We start from the raw sequence: 24196 nt of genomic DNA on the forward strand, positions 1-24196 counted from the left end.
TTCATGAAAATTGTTTATTTTTACGGGACTTTTCCAAATTGTTTATATTTTGGTTTCTTCTTTTATTTTTCCCGACCTCTTTTTAATTTTTTGGTCATATTCCCAATCAGTCGATCATACATGTCCATATGTGTAAGTCATATTTTGTTATTCATGTGTTCATATGTATGTTCTGTGTAATTAACTATTGTTATTGTTTTGTCTTCAGCACTGATGATGACTTCAGATTGAAGTCGAAATATCGACCAAAATTAAAATTTATGAATATAAAACAAACTAAAAGGAAGTTTTATTCATTAGCGGCCTGTCAGCTCAACTAATCAAATTAATTGCATTTATATTAATGATATAAATTCTGTTTTTAAATTCAGCTCAGTTGCTCAGTTCAGTTGTTGTCACCTCGGTGGTGTGCGATAGAATGACCGGTGCTTGCTTATCCTTGATATTAATTAATAATTTAAAAATTGTTATCCCTGAATTTATTTTAATTTCCCGCGATGATCTCTGCTGCATGATTTTGCGCGAAATTTTCCCCGGCCTTGGAGAGATGGTGTTCCTTTGCGAGCACTAGTTCACCGACTACGTGGGTCCATCTTCTCCGTCGTAGATTGTAATGCCGTGCTTGGTCTGCTGCCGCTCGTTCCATGTTCTGCCTCACTATTCTGAATGCCTCTTGCATTCTGTCGGATTTTTCTTCTGCCGTGGTGGGGGCTGTGCCCGTCCCCAGATTGACTTCATCAAACAATGCCCCTGGTAGTCGCTGCTCCCGTCCTTGAACAAGGAAAGCTGGACTGTATCCGGTGGACGCGGTCACGCTGGTGTTGATGGCCAGCTCGATCTCTGGGAGAAAGTCGTCCCATCTGTTGTGCTGTGATCTGGTGAGTTGCGCTATGATCTTCTTGACTATTTTGTTCGCCCGTTCCATTGGGTTTTCTTGCGGTGTGTAGGGCGCCGTGAATTGTTGTCGTATCCCCATTTCCCTGAGGTAACGCTGCCATATTGTGCTGGTGAACTTAACGCCGTTGTCCTATATCAGTATCTTGGGAGCACCAAACCTTGCGAGGATGCGTTCTCTGAACGCGCGGCGAAGGCCCTCTGCTGTAGCACGCCTCATGGGGACCAATTCCACCCATTTGCTGAAGCGGTCGAAAAATACTAATAGCATCGTGTTCCCATGTGTGGATCGTGGGAGTAGTCCGACGAAATCGACGCATACCGTGCCGAATGGTTCTTGGGCCACATGTGTGAGCATCTTTCCAGCTGGATTTTGCTGTGCTTCCTTGTATTTCTGGCAAGACTCGCACTGTCGTACATATCGACTGATGTCCCGAAACATGCCGGGCCAGTAATACCGGTTGGCAATTCGCGCTACCATCCGGCGGATGGCCATGTGTCCAGCGCTTGGGATGTCGTGGTTTTCTTCTAATACTCGTTGTCGCAGTGGTGTGGGTACACAAAATTTCCAAGGGACCCCTTCTTCATCGTGTGGCCGGCAGGGAATATGGCGGTACAGTTGTCCATCTTGTATTATGTAGTCGACGTATTTTTCCGGATCGTTGCGTACTTCGCCGGCGCGCTTGTGCCACCACTTGCATTGTGGTTCCGTCGTCGTTGTAAGTCGTATACGATCCGCCTCGTCGTTAATTCGATTAATGTTGTCGTGCTTGCAGTTACTACTGCTCCGTGGTGTTACACTCTGAATGGTTCCTGACGTGGCTCCAGGGGTGTCGTACCTGGCGTTACCCGTACTCGCTGGGGTTATACTCTGAATAGTCCCAGGGGTGTCGTACCTGGCGTTTCTCGTACTCGTTCTCGCTGGTGTTATACTCTGAATAGTTCCAGGGGTGTCGTACCTGGCGTTACTCGTCCTCGCTGGTGTGATACTCTGAATAGTCCCAGGGGTGTCGTACCTGTCGTTCCTCGTACTCGTTCTCGCTGGTGTTATTCTCTGAATAGATCCAGGGGTGTCGTACCTGAAGTTACTCGTTCTCCCTGGTGTTATACTCTGAATAGTCCCAGGGGTGTCGTACCTGGCGTTACTCGATCTCGCTGGTATTATACTCTGAATAGTCCCAGGGATGTCGTACCTGGCGTTACTCGTTCTCGCTGGTGTTAAACTCTGAATAGTCCCAGGGGTGTCTTAGCTGGCCTTACTCGTTCTCGCTGGTGTTATACTCCGAATGGTTCCAGGATGCGGTGTGTGCTGAGCAAGGGGTCTGGTTAGCACGAGGTGGCCTTCTCCACATGATATGGTGGCTCCCATGCTCCCTAGTGTATCTAGGCCTAGCATGATGTCGGCGATTGCTCCGGGCATGACGTGTAAAACTGTCTGGTATGACGCTTCTCCGAGGCGTACCTCAGTCCTTATGGCGTCGAAGATTGTGGTGCTGGTCCCGTTTGCCATCGTTATTTTGATGGCCACTCTCACAATTTCTCCGTTCCCAGAGTTTACCACACGTTCTGCCAGGCTGCGCGAAACGAAACTTCTCGATGCCCCTTTGTCGATGACCGACTCGGCTGATTCCGCGCCGAGCCTGGCAACGGCGTAAAGGCGCCCATGCTCTTTGTGCATTACTACTGCCGATTCAGCGCTGGGTTTTTTGGGCCCACTGCGCCTTGTTCTTCGTGATGCCCTCTGTCGTTTCCCTGACGTCGACGGCAGCATTCGATTGTGCGTATATCACTGCGGCCACACTCCGAGCAAAAATTTGTCCGTGGGTTTCGGCATCTATTGGCGTAGTGTCCTTTTTCGCTGCACCTCCTGCATATGTAGTTGGGGTCGAACCCCTGATTGCCGGGAGGCGTGTGGTGCGGTATGTTCGGTGGTGGTGCAGGTTTAGGTGGTGATACCAGGGTCGTGTCACGATGTGTCGCGTAACTTCGGGGTGGTGCCCGCGATGGTCTTCGATAGTCCTCAAGTATGCTCTCGTATTCCTCGGCAAGGGTTAAGAGTTCCGCGAGATTGGTGAAGTCCCTCCGACGGATGTAAAGTTGGTAGTCGGGGTGGCTGTTATGGAAGATTCGTTCCAACCGCTGTTCGCCGGTGTATCCTGCATGTCTCATCAGGCTCTGTATCGCTAGCACGTAGTCCTTATACTTCTCCTTGTTATGCTGCCTCCGTTGGCATATGTCGTTCTCGAGACGCTCGAAATACCTGACTGGTAGGAAGAAACGTAAAAAATCCTTTTTGAAGCTTGTGTACCTTTCCCAGTGTGCATTGTTATTGCGATACCACTGCAGCGCGGGCCCCTGGAATGGAATGGTTTTTGGTAGTAGATCCAATGTTTAGCGCGTACACTTCGGCTAACTCCTCCAGCCGTTCGATGAAGGCTAACGGGTCCCGTCCATCTTCATATTTTACCGACCACTTTCTTACCTGGTCAATGATGGGTGCGAATATAAAGGTCGGTGCCTGAGATGTACCGTTGGATGGTACCGCTTTTCCTGACGATAAGTACTGTTGTGGGGGTGCTGTACTCCTGGGAGGGAACGCGAACTGGTCTTGCTCTGCTGGTTTATCGGCGATGTTCATGGTGCCCCCTCCGTTCGATGGAATCGGTGTCTTAACTTCATTTAAATTACTCGTGTCTCTAGTTTCCTTATAAGCGGCTTCTAGGGGTAAACATTTTCCGCGTAATTCCGAGTCCACGTTTGCTCTCGAAGCCAGTGCTGCTATGCGCTTTCGGATTTCTCGTGTGGTGCCAGTGTGCTCGATACCCAGCTCCTGTGTGATGGATATCAGCTGCTCCTTGGAAATGTTGTCTAACCACGTGGTATCAATCTAGTCGACCATTTTATGGTTAGCTTTCTAGTCAGGAATGTTCCTTGTGACGTTGGACGATTTGCGGGGTCCCTTCTCGGGCGCCAATTGTAACGAAGCTTTTTTCCTGCCCGGTGTTTCTTCAATAAGTGCTTGGGGTATACTCGCCGTGTCCAAGGTTCACTTACAATAAATTTGTAATTCGGGACACCTTGCAAATCGTTTTCATATAAAATTCACTTTATTTCTTAACTCTATATATTTTATAACTATAATGAAAATAATGTAATAAAAGAAAGATGTATTTGTATTCTTCGCTTCGCTTTGTGCTTGCTCTATGGTTAGTGGTGGGCTAACGGTCCTCGTGTCCCGTTAGGATCGTCCCGTTAGGACGCCTTGCTGGTCGTTGCCTGGGTGTGTGTAAATGTATTTCTGTGACGCCCTGTGTCGGCGTGTCTCTCGAACTGCTAGCGACTGCGCTGTCTCTGCTGCGGCTTATGTCGGTGCGTCTGCGTGCGTGTGTGCAACTCTAGTATGGTTGACGTCGTGTATTTGCGTAACTCTGCTGCGGTCAACGTAGTATGCCTGCGTAGCGCTGTTGCGGCCAGCGTCGTAGATTAGCGTGACTCTGGTGTCGCCCACGTGGTATGTTTGCGTAGCGCTGTTGCGGCCAGCGTCGTAGGTTATCGTGACTCTGGTGTGGCCAACGTAGTATGTTTGCGTAGTGCTGTTGCGGCCAACGTTGTATGTTAGCGTACCGCTGTTGCGGCCAGCGCTGTTGCTTACGAAGTCTCAAGCGGTGTTTGGTGGTATAACCGACACATTCACCACTTGAGGCCACGACTTACTCCTATGAAACGTTCTCTTCAGGTGGTACAACCGATACCTTCGAGATGCGCTCCACTGGTGGCTCCGGTCTGCTGTGGTGCGGTCACCGTCGGCACAGGCGGGCGGATGTCACCTATTCGCGGGTGCGCGTTACTGTGGCAGGGCCGTTGCTTACGAAGTCTCAAGCGGTGTTTGGTGGTATAACCGATACCTTGGAGGGACGCTCCACTGGTAGCTCCGGTCACGACCACAGCTCCGTGCTAGCTAACTCCTGTACTGCTGTGTCGCTCCTTTTATAGCTGTTGTGTTTGTTGTTGCTAGCTCAAATGGTTGCGTTGCCATGGTTACCGTGTTGCTATAAAATGTTGCGAACGCTCATTGTGTTGCTGAGACTTGTTAGTTTGTTGTGTTGCTATTAAGTGTTATGATTACTAGTCATGTTGCTGAGACTTGTTAGTTTGTCGTGTTGCTAGGGCCTTTTGTGACTGGCTGTTGTGTGCAAGCTGTGTTGAATATGTTGTGTGGTCGTTTTGTGTGGGCCAAATTAATGGTGTTTTATTTGGTCCTCACAAGGTTTCTTGGCGTGAGATTTGGTTCTGTTATACAACCCTCACCGGCGGAAAGGTGTTCCATCCAAATTTCGGTGCAGTTGGGAAGACCCGTACAAAGTTGTGAAGAAGATCAGTGACACCATCTACCGCATACAAACAATTGGGAAACCACGAAATAGAAGGGTGGTTCATTTGGAGATGCTAGCAGCGTTTAGATCGAGAGATTGGTCTGATCGGGACGATCAGACTTAGGTGGAGGGCAGTGTTACGAATATTAGCAAAACTAAGGGGTTCTGCCATCTCTAAGCCGATGCTAAGCAGCGCCTTGCATGCACATCCATAGATCAATCAATATATATCTACATAAACGAATCAATAATTATGACTACACATATGTAGGTGCACGCAGCTGAGAGCAACGCACAAGCGCATGCAGATATCTTATCTGAAATGCTCCTAAAGGTATGCAATTGTGATTGTGGAAGTGTCGCTCACACATACAAGCGCATGGGGTATGAGGGAAGCTATAAAAATTATACATCTGTAGTTGTAGCTGAGAAATTTATAACTAACTAAGTAAATTCTGGAAGCGCCTAGAATATGCCACGAGGAAATCACAGAGTATAAAAGCATCAGCGGTAGAGGCGCTATGAGCAGTTTTCAGTTAAGCACGCTATCTGTCGGGCAATAGATCAGTTTCATTTAAGCTATCAGTCAGAAAATAAGAGGATTTGCAGTAAATTCGTTACAATATGTATATTAATTTTTAGTGGCAAGATATTAGCCGTGTTTTTTAACACGCGTATATCCGTTTACGCTTAAACTTTATATTGACTGCTAAGAGACAAACTATAAATACACCTCTGAAATTGCTGCGCATAAATTTTGTCCTACTAAATTTCAATACGCATTATACTCATATGTAACTGAAATATGTGTCTTTGTTTCACCCTCTACACTAATTCTATGTATTCTATGTGTGTCCACAATTCATCGCAACTGATTCAGCTATATGTTATACCCTATGGCCATCAGAGCGTTGCGTCTCCGCTTTTCGGTACACCCTGTTGCTGTAGCTAGTTGTATAACCACAGCCGCTAGATGGGTCTCCTAAGCATTGTGTAAGCGAAGATAGGCGTTTTTTTACACGCGCAAACGAAACGTATACGCGCGTGTTAAAAAACACGGCTATTATTCAGTGTACACGCAGGAATGGTTAGTGTTCTACCGTGTAATTTTTTTTTATATATTTTCTTTCATACTACTTTCTCTTGTTTAAAATCAAAATAGATTTTGTGACTTAAGTTCAGGTCAGCTAGGCTACAACTAAACAAACTTATATAATGCATTGAATTTGTGAATAATAACTAATAATGGGTGAATAATTTTGTTTTACTTTGGTTTGTGACATGCAGTGTTGCCAGGTTAGCCTTTTCGAGGCTAGATTTAGCCTTTTTTTTTGCCTTTAGCCTCGAAATTTTGGGTTTAGCTTCGTGACTTTTTTCTAGCCTTTTTTACTCCGAATGTATTTTTAGTAATTTCTAAAATAAAGCAATTTCAATAGTTCCTGTGAACACCTAATACCGAATAATATGAGTTCTCTACAAGGGTTTAATTCTTTTTCTGCTGAAAATTCGTTGAAAGTTTCAAAGCCAGATGTATTTTCTTACTTTGAACAAGTAAGGACGGGACTGTCTTTGGCTGTGCCGAAGACTTCATACCTTTCATGAATGGGGCTGAACAATAATCTTATCCCATTCGTAATCTCCGAATAATCGGATGTATAAGATAAGAAATATATAGTGAACAAATCTACATACCTAAACGATTTTTAAGATAAATATAAAATAAAAAATAGGTAGGTACTTTGTGTGAGGGTGCAAAGTTTCAGGTTTTTTGTGGTCTGCGTGTAAAAGCTATGACTACGAATCACGAATTTCAAAAATATATGACGTAAACGTAACTATTTGATGAAATTTGATGAATTTTGAAGCTTCTATCCGTAAAAAAGGGGCAAAAATGACAGTTTATATGAAGTATATAATATATATACCACCGTAACTATTTGATGAAATTTTATGAATTTTGAAGCTTCTAGCCGTAAAAAAGGGGCAAAAAAGTACAGTTTATAAGGGGTATATAATATATGTACCACCGATCTCTATGATTTTTTCAGACAACAATATATGCTATATACGTAAGAATTTGGTGAGATTTGAAGCTTCTAGCTGTTAAAATGGGCAAGAAATTGCGCAAAGTTTCTTATCTGAACAATCGGTTGTATGAGATTATATATACCACCGGTCTCTATGATTTTTTCAGAAAACAATATATGCTATACACGTAAACATTTGGTGAAATTTGAACATATCTAAACGATTTTTAAGGTAAATATAAAATAAAAAATAGGTAGGTACTTTGTGTGAGGATGCAAAGCTTCACGTTTTTTGTGGTCTGAATGTAAAAACTATGACTACGAATCACGAATTTCAAAAATATATGACGTAAACGTAACTATTTGATGAAATTTGATGAATTTTGAAGCTTCTATCCGTAAAAAAGGGGCAAAAATGACAGTTTATATGAAGTATATAATATATATACCACCGATCTCTATGATTTTTTCAGACAAAAATATATGCTATATACGTAAGCATTTGGTGAAATTTTAAGCTTCTAGCTGTTAAAATGGGGCAGAAATTGCGCAAAGTTTCTTATCTTAACAATCGGTTGTATGAGATATATACTATATATACCACCGATCTCAATGATTTTTTAAGACAACAATATATACTATACACGTAAGCATTTGGTGAAATTTGAAGCTTCTAGCTGTTAAAATGGGGAAGAAATTGCGCAAATTTTCTTATCTGAACAATCGGTTGTATGAGATATATACTATGTATAACACCGATCTCAATGATTTTTTCAGACATCAATATACGCTATACACGTAAGCATTTGGTGAAATTTGAAGCTTCTAGCTGTTAAAATGGGGCCGAAATCGCAAAAAAAAAAATATATATATACTATATATACCATCATACTATATATACCATCATTTATATATTATATATATCACTGATCTCTATGATTTTTTGACACAACAATATATACTATATACGTAAGCAATCGGTGAAATTTGAAGCTTATAGCTGTTAAAATTGGGTAGAAATTGCGAAAAGTTTCTTATCTATACAACCGATCTCTATGATTTTTTCAGACAACAATATATGCCATATACGTAAGCATTTGGAGAAATTTGAACCTTCTAGCTGTTAAAATGGGGCTAAAATTGCGAAAATATATATATATACTTTATATATATATACTATATATACCACCATATATATACTATATATACCACCATATATATACTACATATACCACCGATCTGTATGATTTTTTCAACCAACAATATATGATATATACGTAAGCATTCGTTGAAATTTGAAGCCTCTAGCTCTTAAAATAGGGCAGCAATTACGAAAAGTTTCTTATCTGAACAATCGGTTGTGGGGGATATATACTATATATACGACCGATCTCATCAATTTTTTCAGGCAACAATATGTGCAATATACGAAATTATATGGTGAAGTTTGAAGCTTCAATCTGTTAAATTGAGAAAGATATTACAAAAATCCTCTTTTTCTGAAAAATCGGTTGTATGGAGGATATATGATATAGTGGTCCGATCCTGCCGGTTCCGACAAATGTCTAATTGGACACCCAAATACACCCGCTCGCCAAATTTTATGAAGATATCTCAAAAATTGAGGGACTAGTTTGCATACAAACAGACAGACGGACAGACAGACAGACGGACATGGCTAAATCAACTCAGCTCTTTCGGTATACTTAATGGTGGGTCCATCTATTTTCCTTTAAGGACTTACAATTTTGGGTTTCGTGACGAAATTAATATACCATTTCATTTTCATGAAAGGTATAAAAAGAGAAGTATAGTTATTCTTCAAGTCAAATAGCATTAATAGAGCTGCAGTGGCGAAAACTTATAACTATACAATGGAAAAATGTACACTTCACCATGAAATTTTGGTCGGAAGTCCGGTAACGTAAAAATGCATTAAACGAACCTCCTTTTTTAGAACTTCTCGAATTCATATTTAGTTTTTTAGTATTACCACTCAGTAACGCGGAGGTTGAAAGCATTTTTAGTGGCATGAAAATTCTGAAAACTAAATTAAGGAACAAACTAAAAATTAAAATGCTTAATGCGCTGCTTAATATTAGATGCTCGTTAAAACGCTTATCTAAATGTTGCAATGATTTTGAAATTACCTGTTTAGGCCACAGGCCTAAATATATCTCCCCTCCCTCGTAACATAATTTCCTTAGTTATTTTCCTCCGTTTACTACCACCTACATATGCTTGTACTAATACACACAGGCATGTGTGAGTGGTGGTACGTATGTATCTTAGATTTTTACCGCTGTGAGCCCGCGGTACAGCAACTTTGTTGCCGGGAAACCCAACGAAGGAGCTGTATCGTGGGTTCATCGGCTCATGTGGAAAAGAGTCTCGTCCTCTTTTAATCCAGCAGCCAGCAAAGGAACACGTAATCGCCCGTTCACGTAAGTTCAACTTTTCAAAATTATAATCACATATATATCATTTTCCACAACATTTGTTAAACCTTTTCTTAACACTTGTTGTATTCATATAAATAAAAGCACTTTGTGAATTCTTTTTATTAATACGAAATCCTTTTGGTGTTTTTATTTTCTTCCCCCTTTTTTCGCCTTAACTATTATTTAACAAATACGTGGGTGCGCGCCGTTGCCACCACGCATTTGTTCATGGTCCTTACCGCGCCGGTAAAGAGAACCAGTCACACAATTACAGTCCACTCAACTCTCTAGGCATTAAAGCAAGGAAGTGATAATACACAGGAAAAACCAAAAATTTCAACAGCAAATAATACAACTTTCTTGGTGATACCAGCGATTTATATCCAATATACAACAACTGATAAATTTTGGTGGTACATTTTGGTGGTACATTTTGGAAACATCCAACAACAAAATTTAATTCACATTCGAGTACTCCGGATCAACGAATTAATAAAGGTACGTGGTTGAAAGTATTCCGTGCTAGGTAGGGTTTTCCTTTTCACTTTTAATAAAATTTCACAAAATAAAATTACAAATTACAAAGTGACTTTTTTATATGTAATAGTGCAAGTGATTTTGTTTTTTTTTTCCGTGAAGTGAGAAGTCTCATCTTGTGCAAAAATAGGAAAAGGCGCTTAACGCAGTTATTTAAAGTTTGTGCAACACGCCTTGTGGCTATCCGGAACTATCCCCCACCAGCGGTAAGATTTTCCGGACACAGCTCAAGGTAGCACAACACTGCTCTAAAAGGTTAACATAACCTCAAACACCGATTTGCGTCACTTTTCGATTTTCACCTTTGCAGGATTTATCTGAAAAAATTAAGTTAATCCACTGCACAAAAATTCGATTTGTTAAGGTTGCTTATTCAGAAACCTGTAAATTTATTTTAGGCGCACATTTAATTAAATAAAATTTTCTTCCACATAAAAATCACTTGCACTTATTTACACGGGCAATACGTTTGCAATTTAGTTTGGTGCTATAGTACAAAGTGCACTTAGTTACATACACATATATTGTTGTTGTTGTTTGGGTGGCCAAAAGGCTTATTTCCTGTTCAATTTTTTAAAAATTGAATTATTTGTATTTTTCACTTGCGGCAATACACAAATCAGTTTTTGACTGATCTAATTTTTTGTGATACAAAAGATCACAGCCCTTGGTTAAATTACCAAAAAGTCCATAACGAACGTTCATACATTTCTTTATTTTTTCACTAACACCACTTTCTTCACTAGCCATTACTTATTGGCTTACACAAGTCATTGGCACATCTGCATTAGAGCATTCTTTGAATAATTACGTGGGTGCGCGCCGTTGCCACCACGAAAATTGCACATTCTTTAAATTAATTCCTAGCTTTCTCGCAAGCTTCGAGGCCACTTTCTCGAGAGATCTCTCTCAAACACAGTCCTTCGTTTCAGTTCATTTTCACTCAATACTCTCTGCAAAGGCAATTAATCAATTAATATTTCAATAAATTTTCATATAATGGATACCTATACACGCCAAGCAGATGCAGTGACGGAGTATGAAAATGACTTCAACGACATGTCACCTTCACAACACAGTAAACACTCCCTAATATACCAAAGGGATGAGTTAAAAACTCTGTGGGAAGCTACGAAGGTGACATACGAAAAGCTCTTAGGTTCATCAGAGCTTGATTCAAAGGACTTATCGGCTATCAAGAAGAAGCATAAAATGTGCTATTTCAGCTTCCTAAAGTGTCAGGCGGTAATAGCTGAGCTTTTGGAAAATTTTGAAAGGAAAGATAAGAAAGTAGATGTCTCAGATAACATGGAATATCATGTGCGCCTGCCAGCATGTGATACGGATATTTTCAAAGGTGACTATATTTCATGGCCGTCTTTTAGGGACATGTTCACTGCCATATATATTAATAATAGTAAACTCCATGCAGTGCAAAAACTATACTATTTAAGGCAAAAAACTCAAGGGGAGGCCAAAGAGATAGTGGAACGGTGTTCCTTAACAACAGACGGTTTCGATACAGCGTGGAAAAATTTATGTGACCGATACGAAAACAAACGTATCTTGGTCAATGCCCAATTAAAAATTCTTTTTAGTTTAAAAGCAGTTGAGAGCGAATGCGGTAGCTCCATTAAAAAACTGCAACGTGAAATAAACAATTGTATCTCAGCGCTTCAATGTCACAAGATTGACATATCAAACTGGGATGCAATTCTAACGTATTTGTGCTCCACAAAACTGCCAGAAACGACACTGGCTCTATGGGAACAAACCATAGAAAATAAAACAGAAATTTCAAAATGGGCAGATATGGATAAATTCTTATCCAGCAGATTCCAAACGTTGGAAACTGTCGTAGATATAAGAGGGGATACGGTTTCAAAACCCTCTAAGCCACATGCTTCTCGTTCCTCGGCAGATACATCGTCGAAACGATTAGGGTCCTACCAGGCAAGTGCAACAGTAGCCAAACCTACGTGTAAGATGTGCAAAAGTCCTGCACATCGAATTTCAAAGTGTGAAAAGTTCTTACGTTTAACACCCAATAAACGGTTTGAACAAATTAAGAGCAGCCGTGGGTGCATAAACTGCCTTTCTGCTGGCCATTCGGTGACAAAGTGCACCAGTCAAATGAACTGTGCCACATGTCATTTAAGACATCATACGCTGCTTCATATTTCGAATCAGCCAAAACCAACAAATACTCCTGACACTATAGGAGCGTCTACCTCACGGGAAGCTCAAAGACGACGCAATGCTGAAAGAGAAAACGCTCCGATTAATAATGTGAACTCATGTTTCGCAAACACAAATAAAGGGGTATTACTAGGGACAGCTCAGGTCAATATTCGTTTTAATGGTGTTGACTATTCGGCGAGAGCCCTAATAGACTCGGGATCTGAATGTTCATTCATTACCGAGAAACTAAAGCGCAGAATTAATCTGCCATCCAAACGCCTGCATGCCCAAGTTTCGGGCATCAGTAATACAATGTCTGCACAAGTAAAAGAAGCGTGCAACATACAATTGCGGTCACCAACAGACCCATTAATCGAGATCAATACGATCATGCTGGTTTTACCACAATTAACAGGGAATCTTCCAACTTGCCAAATAAACGCAATGACTAGGCAAGCATTCCCTGACTTAGTACTGGCTGACAAAAGATTCTTTGTCAATGAGCCAGTCGACTTAATTCTGGGCGGAGACATATACCCCCAAATTATGCTAGGCGGTATCAGGAAGGACGTGCTAAACACATTAATAGCACAGGAAACGGTGTTCGGCTGGATTTTGACAGGCCGGACAGATGCGGTTGATACAAATAAGACCCTAGTTTCATATTTCAATGAGGTCACTTTAGATAAACAATTGGCGGCTTTTTGGGAGATAGAGGAAATTCCAAAGAAAAGGAGCATCAATAACGATGACACTTACTGCGAGGAGCTATACAAATCCACAACAGTTCGGAACAGCGATGGCAAATACGTAGTCTCCTTACCCTTTAGGAAAGAGTTTAACTTAGGCCCCTCATTAAGAAGTGCGTGCTCTCAATTCTATCGCAACGAGACACGACTTGCGAAAAACCCAGTCCTTCAAACGGAATACAATAGAGTTGTATCCGAATATGAAACTTTAGGGCACATGAAACAAATAGGCAATATTTCGCCAGACTCAAATGACTGTTACTTCCTACCTCACCATGCTGTTATAAAGGACGGAAGTACAACGACAAAAGTCAGAGTCGTATTTAATGCATCTTGTCCTACCACTAATGGCAAAAGTCTAAATGATGCCTTATATCCAGGTCCGATTCTTCAATCCGACCTGACAATTCTTATACTACGTTGGCGGCTGTTCAAATACGTATTTAACAGCGACATAGAGAAAATGTATCGCCAAATATGGGTCAATGAAGACCAAACAAAATATCAGCGAATCATATTTCGCAAATGCCCCAAAAACCCAATTAACATTTATGAATTGAAAACGGTAACCTTTGGGGTTAATTGTGCTCCGTATCTTGCGATTCGAACGCTGCACCAACTAGCTGATGACGTGGAGACATCGCATCCAATGGCAGCAGATATACTGCGAAATTCCATGTACGTTGATGACGTACTCGCCGGTGGACACAGCATCGAAATTGCAATCAAGGCAAGGGACGAAATATCATTGGCATTGCAATCGGCAGGTTTCCCATTGCGAAAATGGACGTCCAACTGCAAGAAAATCCTACAGGGTATACCGAAGCAACACCTATTAAGCGAGGATTTTCTTGAGTTTGAAGACACCAGCATGGTAAAAGCACTCGGTATCAGGTGGAACGCCCATTTCGACTACTTTTACTTCACAGCGAAACCCTTTGACAATAACCACGCCGTAACAAAAAGGTCAATACTTTCTGCGATCGCAAAACTTTTCGACCCTCTTGGCTGGCTGGCACCAGTCGTAATTGTAGCCAAAATAATAATGCAAAATATTTGGTTGGAAGGGACAGGCTGGGATGAAGATGTGTCTGAAACTACTCTACATCGGTGGCAATCATTCATGACGGACTACGAAAAGATCAACGATATACGCATACCGCGATGGGTTCACTATACATTGAAGGACAATGTCGAAATACATGGATTCAGCGATGCCTCTGAAAAAGCATATGCCGCCACTGTTTTCCTGAGGGTGCAAACAAAGGATCAAGTCTTCACCAACCTGTTGATAGCCAAAACGAGAGTAGCCCCAGTCAAAACCATATCATTGCCACGACTGGAACTCTGCGGCGCAGTCCTACTTGCAGAAATTATAGAGTCGGCCATAGAAAATATGCAACTTTCAAACATTAAAGTAACCCTTTGGACAGATTCGACTATAGTACTGGCGTGGATCCGAAAACCACCATGTTCGTGGTCAACGTTCGTGGCACATCGAATAACTAAAATCATCGATAAAGTAGGAGGCAAGGTATGGCGGCACGTAGACTCCGCGTCAAATCCTGCAGATTTGGCGAGCAGAGGCCTCTACGCTTCGGATCTAATCGAACATTCTTTGTGGTGGCAGGGACCTTCTTGGTTACAAGAAGACAACGAAAATTGGCCAACACAAGAAGAAGATTACAATACGAATATGGAGGAAAAGAGGGTGAAAGTTCATGCAACTTTGGTGAAAAATAACTTTGATATTCTAGATAGGTTTTCCGATTTACCAAGGGCTTTGCGGGTTATATCCTATATTCTTCGGTTTTTCCAGAATACGCACCCAAAAACTAAATCCTCCTTCAAAAGGGATTCTCATTCGATCGCTCCTGACGAAATAGAAAAAACAACGCGAAGATTGATAACAATATGCCAGAGGCAACATTATCAAGAAGAGTACGCAAACTTGAAGTCAGGAAATCTAATAAATGGGAAGAGTGAGATTTTACCCCTGAACCCATATATAGATGAGGAAGGCATCATTCGAACTGGGGGGCGGACTGGGGCATCGAAAGACATGTCCCATAATGAAAGTCATCCCATTATTCTTCCTTATACTTGCAGGTTATCCAGACTTATAGTCCAATCCTCTCATGAGACCACCCTGCATGGAGGGAACCAGCTGATGCTACGTCATATCCGCACTCAGTACTGGATCCCACGCGTTAAAGTCATGATAAGGTCGGTTATCCACAACTGTAAAGTCTGCACTATTTACAGGAAGCGGACGCAAACGCAACTTATGGGGATCCTTCCGAAAGAGCGCACCACCTTTACTAGGGCCTTCACTAACACTGGGGTAGATTTCGCAGGACCATTCGATATAAAATCCTACCGAGGGAGGGGATGTCGAATTTCGAAAGGATACGTTTGCCTGTTTGTCTGCTTTTCGACGAAAGCCATCCATCTAGAAGCGACAAACGATCTTAGTACCGGGTCCTTCCTAGCTGCCTTCGCCAGATTCGTATCCAGACGAGGCTGTCCGAAAAACGTTTACTCCGACAATGGTACTAACTTTGTCGGAGCTTCTCGATCTTTACGATCCGAGTTTAAAGCATTTCTGCGTGAAGCAAGGGACGGAACGTTGACTAAATATAGCCATCACATTATAGAATGGCATTTTATACCGCCAAGCGCTCCTCACATGGGAGGTTTGTGGGAAGCGGGGGTAAAAAGTTTTAAGACCCACTTTAAAAAGATCGCGTCCGATCATAAATATACTCTCGAAGAGTTTACAACCCTCTTATGTCGAATTGAGGCCTGCCTCAACTCGAGACCTCTAAGTCCCTCATCCAACGACCCATCGGACCTGGAGCCGCTTACTCCAGGCCATTTTCTCGTAGGCGGGCATCTTTTAGCTCCACCTGAACTCGATTGTAGTGAAAACCCTGCCTCAATTGTAAACCGATGGCAAAAGATGAAAGCCCTTCATCAAACCTTTTGCAAAAGATGGAAATCGGAATATCTCACCGAGATCCAGAAACGGTATAAATGGAAACATCCACAATCCAACTTAAAACCCGGGGACCTAGTCGTCATCAAGGAGGATAACCTACAACCGAACGAGTGGAAAATGGGGAGAGTCGTCAACACACACCCAGGTTCCGATAACCGTGTACGTGTTGTTGACGTTCATACAATGAAGGGACAAATTACGAGACCAATCGCGAAATTGGTACTACTTCCGCCCAACGACAAGGAAAATGAACTTTAATAGTTCATATCCCTTTATTCCAAATAACCCAGCTCTCGTTCATCCCGAACGAGGCCAACACACCGATAACCCTGCTCTCATTCCCCTGAACAAGGCCAACATACCCTAACGCAGACTCAATATCTGCCCCAGAATACAATTGAATTAGCAATCACACCCCAAACATCAATTGCCATATGAACCACACATTCGAACTTAAAAGTATTTTCGAATATAAAATTAAGGTACACGTCGTCAAGGTTTAAAAGTGCAAATAAATGTTTAACAAGCCGGCCCAATAAAACCGCACGGCGTTCTTTGCCCTAACCCAAATAAGCATGCGTTGCGACAATGTAAAGCATGTGTGCAAACGTCGAATCTAAATGTCACGCAGAACAAAAATTGGAAATCGAGTTAGGTTTTCACGCAGCAAATTCAACTTGGGTTGCTCTCATATAACTTGTATGTACATGAGACATTTTTTGACAGAAAATTACTTGCGTGCGTTTATATTGGGTTGGCTGTAAGAAACACAAGGTGGTGTTCTGAATAGCAATCCGGCCTGTTCTGGATTCCGACTCGCTTTGAAAGGTCAGGCGGAGTTGATTCCGAGTCGATTTCTTTTTGGTGTTCTCAGTTCCGATTTAAACAAATCGATTCGAAGCTGATTTCGTATCGTTTTCATATCGAGTCGATAATAAAGCGAAACAGCTGTTTTTATTTATTTTGGTTTTAGTTAAATTAATATTGTGCAAAAATTTGAGCAAGATGCCAGCACCCATGGTTTTCGGAAATGCAGAGGCAACAAGACAATTGCAATTTTGCATAAAAAACGCTAAAGAATCGATCGATCGAAATTGAGAACACGTCGGCTTGCTTTCGACCGGAATCGCTTTGCTTGGGTGGGACATTTCTTGATCGGAGTTTTCAAATTGAGATTTATTATACTAAATAAACAAATAGTCCAGCAAAACGTTGTAATAAATCTTCCAAATAAAATGAATAATTTAATAAAACTTATTTGTGGGGAAAATAATGTAATGATCTGTGCTTAATGGGCTAAATACTTTCGATTCCGGAGAACAGGTCCGAATAACTTAAATCCCAATTTGAATATCCTAATATTTTCCACATAAGACAATTAAAAGCGGAACATTAAACTAAAATAAAGTGACTAACACAAAAGGGTATTAACTCAGATTTCTGCACACTATCCTTTATGCGCATTGCATTCCAACCAAAGAAATTTCGCAAACTATTTGGAACATACTAGAACCGGGAGACTTGGGTGTTGAAGTATTAAGCATCAAAATAAACATTTCAGACGCTATTTTATAGTTAAGCAAATAAAATGCATTTTCAAACCCTACTCATACGTACATCTATCCATCTATCTTCAACTTAAGTATGCTTTGAGAATCATTTCAAAAGAGTAGCTAAACCCCTGGAGCCTACTAAAGAATTTGGCATCGCTGACTTCGCTTATTCTTTCAGTAAATCGGGATAAAGAATTTTTGAAAAGAAGAAAAGCTGCACCCATCTCGGGTAACTTAACAACTTGAGGTCAATTTGAAGCATGCCCGACTTGGGCCATTTTATTTAAATTCATGGTTCTTTTCTAATTTTTGGGAAAAAGTTATGCGTAGAGAGCATGTAAAAGGCAAGAAATCAACAAATTAATCTGGCTCAGGATCTTTGCAACGAGATGATGGCGTATCTGACCAACATTATGGCTCATTACCGCGAGAGATTTCGAATCGTCATTTACTACTACTCACCTGAACGATATCCATATAATAGCGTCCCTCTTCAACCGCTCCTTGTATTTCATAATGCAGCACGGCAGCTTCTGACGTTGGTACGTTGCCATCGTCGGGCAATAGCGAAAGAGTTGTATGAGTTAGCCATGTTGATTACACAATATTCCCTCAGAAAAAAAGAATATAATTATATTAATAAGCCTTCAGTACCTCCAAGATGTAATTTTATACACACCTACGCTTCCTTTGTGTGATATCCACCGGCAAATGTAGGACAGACTTGGCTCTATCGACACCCGCTACCTCCGGTTCTAGCGCGCGTTGTCCTGGTCGGCACTTAGATATAAAGAATGTTTAGCAGCACAACTTGCAACAGCACCTTATCAATTGTCAATGGTTATGAGCGTTTTGCCGGTATAGCAGGCCGTTTTTAAGTGCCCAAAGTTTCGCCTTCGTATGACGTATGCCAAAGCGATGGCATATAGAAAAGTGGTGAAAGATCGCTTGACGATAGAAAGCTGACGAATAAGTTATTGAGTTCGGTTGAGCAATGTAAATTCAGTCGTGGAACCTGTTTTCGACAGCGCTCCATTATGTGCAAGATTTTGGATTAAAAAAGAAACCAAATTGCTCTTTAGAACGTAAACACTTCCAGTTACCTCATTTTACTTCCTTTATATTAGGCCCATTTCAAGTTGTCAAGTTTCATCACAAAATTTTGCATTAGTTCTACTTAATTATATTTTTGTATCTTTAATCTAATACAAACTGTCAGCATGAGTTCAAAATTGCCGGTGTAATAAAAAAGGTTAGCAAATCTTACAACATTACAAATCAAGAGGAATCTGGATTCCAAGACGATGATGAAACTTTAGCAAATATCGTGACCGCTGAAGAATACCTCCAAAATAAGGATATATGTACAAAGGCTTGAGTATGAACAGCTGATTTTTTTTGGATATGGTGAACTCTGATGGTTTGCTAGTTTGCGCAAAGGGTTTGCACTACGATAGCGTACTTACAAATATATTAAAGGTGTACAGCGATCCAGGCAATTTAGTGCTTGTAATGAATTGTTCAGATTGGGAGGATCATTATTATAAATCTAAATTGGAACAGAAATATGTACATGAAGTAGCGTACACAGTTACGGACAGAGAACGCGTTTACTTGGAAGACGGCATTCAATTCATAGGCACACGAATTCTAGGGGTTGATCTTTTAAAGCGTCGTTCACCCAGTGAGCTAATAACGGGCATCGTTGTGCTACGCGCACACACCATTATTGAATCCTGTCAAGAAGCATTTGCTTTGCGTGTCGTATCGTATGAGTAATAAAACTGGTTTTATAAAGCATTTTCCAACAGCGCCGAAGCTTTCACAAGTGGATTTAGTCATATTGAGTGCACTATGCGTAATCTGTTTGTAAAACAATTACTTATTTGGACGCGTTTTCATGCTATTGTACAACAATCACTGAAGCCTCATGAGGCACAAACTATTGAGTTGTTCCCATGACGCTAATACAAACACATCTGCTTAATATAATGAATTGTTAGTGCGTGAAATTAAGCGTATAAACAGACCGGAAGATTTGGAAGAGATCACAGTAGAGAATTGTATAACAAAAAATTTCATAATATACAGCAAGCGCAACTGGATTGTATTTGGCATCAATTGAATTCGCAGACTACATTGATAGTAGCTGATTTTAAAATTTTACGCAATCTTATGATTTCCAATACATATCATGATGCAGTGGCCGCGTATGCACTAACCAAACGTTATCACACTACAGAGTATGCGCTTCGTAATTTGGGTTGGACGTTTTGAGATTCAGCTGAGCAAATATTCAATTTAACCAGAGAGCGCGTTTACAATGCGCAAGGTGAGTTTGAACATGAACCCTATCCCAAATGGAAATTTTAGCTGAAATACTCAAAGTTGAAATACCGGGCGAGATGAAAGGTTCACGTCCCGACTGCGTAAGTGCCACCCAAAGTCGTAATGCTTTGTCATGATACACGTACCTGCCTTCAATTGCGTCTATTTCTCACACAAGGTGGTGAACGCTTTCTCTTATTTGCTGCAAGGCAGCATGAGATACCAATCGGTAAACTAGCTGATTGCTATAAGTTAAGGAAATGGTAAATGCACTAACGCAATTTGAGAAAACTCTCAGCGGCAAAAACACAAGCACACAAAAGAGGAATAGCACTCAACCAAATGCGAAAGAGAATGACGTTCGAAAGAATGAAGCTTTGGACTCAGAACAAAGCACCCCTATGGATGAGCTGACGCAGCTGTTGACTGATGCTAATGGTGATGAAGATCTTGCAGCAAAATATTTTCAAGAAAGTTATATGCTAACTATTACACAATTAAGTGATGCTGACGAAACTTTAACTTATGCTGGCGCCGATGCAAATGCAAGCGGGGCTACGGAGACCTCTATTATGGATACCTCGGTTTCGAGCCATTTCCACATCTAGAACACCTGGATATAACTGCGGCTGTGGCGGCACGTAAACAACCACTAATCTGCATACAAACATTCAAACCAGAACGAGAGGGTGTTATGTTACTCAATCGCATACTCGATGAAATACAACCACAGTATGTTATAATGTATCATTGTAATGTGGCCGCAATAAGACAATTGGAAAGATGGGAAGCGCGTCAACGGCGCGCTCCGAAAGATCGGACGCATGTATCCTTCCCTTTACATGCGCACACCGTAGAAGAACAATCGTATTTGACTAGCTGGCGACGTGAGAAGCAAGCATTTAGAATGATTATTACAACGAAGCGTGTAATGGTTATACCAGAGTACCAAGATGGCAAAACAGATGAAGCTTTCATGTTGTATAGAACCTATGCAGAAACTGAAGGCGTGGACGCGGCTAATGCGGCTGGTCGTGAAGCAGGCGGTCAAGCGAGCCTCATACCTTTTGTTTCAGCCAAATTATCGTAGATATGCGTGAATTCCGTTCTGATCTGCCATGTTTAATACATAAACGAGGCATGGAGGTGCAACAAGTTACTATCACGATTGGCGACTATATACTCACACAGATATTTGTGTTGAACGCAAATCAATCCCCGACTTAATTGGTTCACTAAATCCCGGACGCTTATACAATCAATGTGCACAAATGCAACATTATTCTGCCAAACCAATAGAAAGCAAAAACATATTTTCTTGGGAGTAATATAAAGCCAACATATTTTCGTGTCAAATTGAATGGCACAAATAATCCCAATATGCTATATAATTCGAAAAGGCCGTTTATACATATTTCCATGAAGCGAAAATCTGGAAAGAAAAGAAGAAACTCAATTAATTAATAAAAATATAACCAAGTCTATGAGTGTACTCACCGCCGCGTGTTAAATGAATGACATTTTTTTCATTCAGGAAATGGAAGAGCGACATCTGCTAGTCAAAATCTCTACACTCCATTTCTGACTGTCAATGCACTGTGTTACCGACATTATGCTTTACGCGTTGTTACACGCAACACATGTCGCGTATTACATATCTCGATCAATCATTCATTTGGTCGAGATTTAAAATACTTAATTCCACGAATCTCAACATTATCGACAATACACGTCAAAAATAATGTTGAATGGTGGAAGTGATACTCTGTAATACCTTTTCAGCCAGGTTTCTAACCGTTCCGTGTGGTGGCAGGCCACTTGTTGTGAAAACAAAGTTCACCACAATTCAAAAATAACTTGTTAGGACTACTTCGGCGGCATCTATCGACATAAAATAAATTATAAAATGTACTAAAGGCGCTAAAGCAACAGCCACATCGCTTGGATGCGTGCTAAATCCAGTCTTTCTTCCTTTCTTTGCGCGCATAAGTATTGACTTATGGCCTTTAATTTTTTATTTCAATTAAATTTTATTTCAATAAAATGTTTTTTTTTGGATAATATATTAGAGATAATTTTTTTTTTTGGTTACGCCACCCAAACAACATTCCGCCAACCTCAATCATGATCAATGATATCAACATTCTTTCAGATCATGACCCGCTACGAAACTCTATTGGCCAAGTCAGAGGGGGGCGCCAAGCGCTTCGACGTCGCCTGCCAGCTCTGCGGTAGAAACCATAGTATGAGGCTCTGCGCGGAGTACAGAAGCAAGTCGCCCGAAGAAAGGTTACGGGCTGTCCTACTACATAAATACTGCCCCAATTGTTTGTCGCCGTTTCATCGCGTTGACAACTGCAAAAGTAAATATCGATGCAAAAGGTGTAACGAGAAGCACCATACTACGCTTCACCTCGAGGACCAACGCCCTGCACGCGCAGAAACCATTGTCGTCGGCGACGACAGCCAATCGGACGACGAGTTGTCGATCCACTTATCGGGACCAACTAAGTCTTGGGCCCAACAAGTCGAGGAGGCAGAGTTGGAAGAAGAAATGGCTAGAGCCGAACAAAACCCCTCAACCAGCAATCTTGGGATGCGTAGTTTTCGGCCGCTGCTACAGCATGAACGGAAGGCGGAAAAGTTCAAGAAAGAACGACAAGAACAAGACAATTGGCGGCAGCAGGACACCGAACTCCATACCACATCATCGAAGGGAAACGCTGCCCATGGTCGGCCCAGAGCAGCTAAACGCGTAACGAGGCAAAATCGAAACAAAACCGCGCCATATCAAAGTCACGCGAGCAAAGTCGACAGTAGACGAGCGCTATTACAAGCCGTACCAGCCGGCTTCCGAACGGGACGCCTATCCCAGACAACGACCCCATCACCCATCATGCGACCATTTGTGCCCATCGCACCGACTGCCGTCGTACGGATCGAATCGCGGGGCCACTTGCATTTGGTTCGAGCTATAGTCGATCCCTGCGCCACAAGTACAATTGTCGATGCAGAGCTGGTGCGCGACCTACAGTTAGAGCGTCAAGGATCAGGGCAATGCACAATAATCCTTCGCGGGAAATTCGGGTCATCCACACACTTGACCACTCAAGCCAGCATTGTTGCAAGCCACTATCGGTTGAGTCCGCCATCAAATGTAGATCCAAAGATTGCCGCTCCATTCCAATTCATGCGGCTGGCCGACCCACAGTTCTACCGCTCATCGCCAATTCGGCTTACACTCGCCGCAGATATATACGCCGAAATGATGGTGAGCGGAACGCCAGCAACAACAGTTGGCGGTCTCCTGACCCAACCGACCGTATTCGGGTTGGTAGTCTCAGGAGCCTGCCAAAAATAGGAGTTTTTTTTTCCTAATAATAAGTAATTACAGCACGGAATTTAAAACCACGTACGTATATCTAATAACTTCTTTTCTCTTTCCACAGGAGAGCGAAACGTGAGGTCAACCATCTGGCGTGCAGTGCTTGCAGTCCGCATCTGCACTGCCTTCTTTCGTTACAGCGCCTTACTGGACGTGCGATCACGTGGCATCCCTTTTTTTTAATTTTTTCTTTGTTGCTTACGGCAAGGGGGCCGGTATGTTTAGGCCACAGGCCTAAATATATCTCCCCTCCCTCGTAACATAATTTCCTTAGTTATTTTCCTCCGTTTACTACCACCTACATATGCTTGTACTAATACACACAGGCATGTGTGAGTGGTGGTACGTATGTATCTTAGATTTTTACCGCTGTGAGCCCGCGGTACAGCAACTTTGTTGCCGGGAAACCCAACGAAGGAGCTGTATCGTGGGTTCATCGGCTCATGTGGAAAAGAGTCTCGTCCTCTTTTAATCCAGCAGCCAGCAAAGGAACACGTAATCGCCCGTTCACGTAAGTTCAACTTTTCAAAATTATAATCACATATATATCATTTTCCACAACATTTGTTAAACCTTTTCTTAACACTTGTTGTATTCATATAAATAAAAGCACTTTGTGAATTCTTTTTATTAATACGAAATCCTTTTGGTGTTTTTATTTTCTTCCCCCTTTTTTCGCCTTAACTATTATTTAACAAATACGTGGGTACGCGCCGTTGCCACCACG

The 24196-nt window shown here is 41.7% G+C and overlaps 1 pseudogene; it reads left to right on the top strand.

The window, feature by feature from the left end:
• Positions 1-3818: 3818 nt before the first annotated feature.
• LOC137246015 (DNA repair endonuclease XPF-like) lies at positions 3819-21412 on the top strand (annotated as a pseudogene).
• The last annotated feature ends 2784 nt before the right edge of the window (positions 21413-24196 follow it).

This window comes from Eurosta solidaginis, chromosome 3, assembly GCF_040869045.1.
Source record: "Eurosta solidaginis isolate ZX-2024a chromosome 3, ASM4086904v1, whole genome shotgun sequence".
Classification (NCBI taxonomy): Eukaryota; Metazoa; Arthropoda; class Insecta; order Diptera; family Tephritidae; genus Eurosta; species Eurosta solidaginis.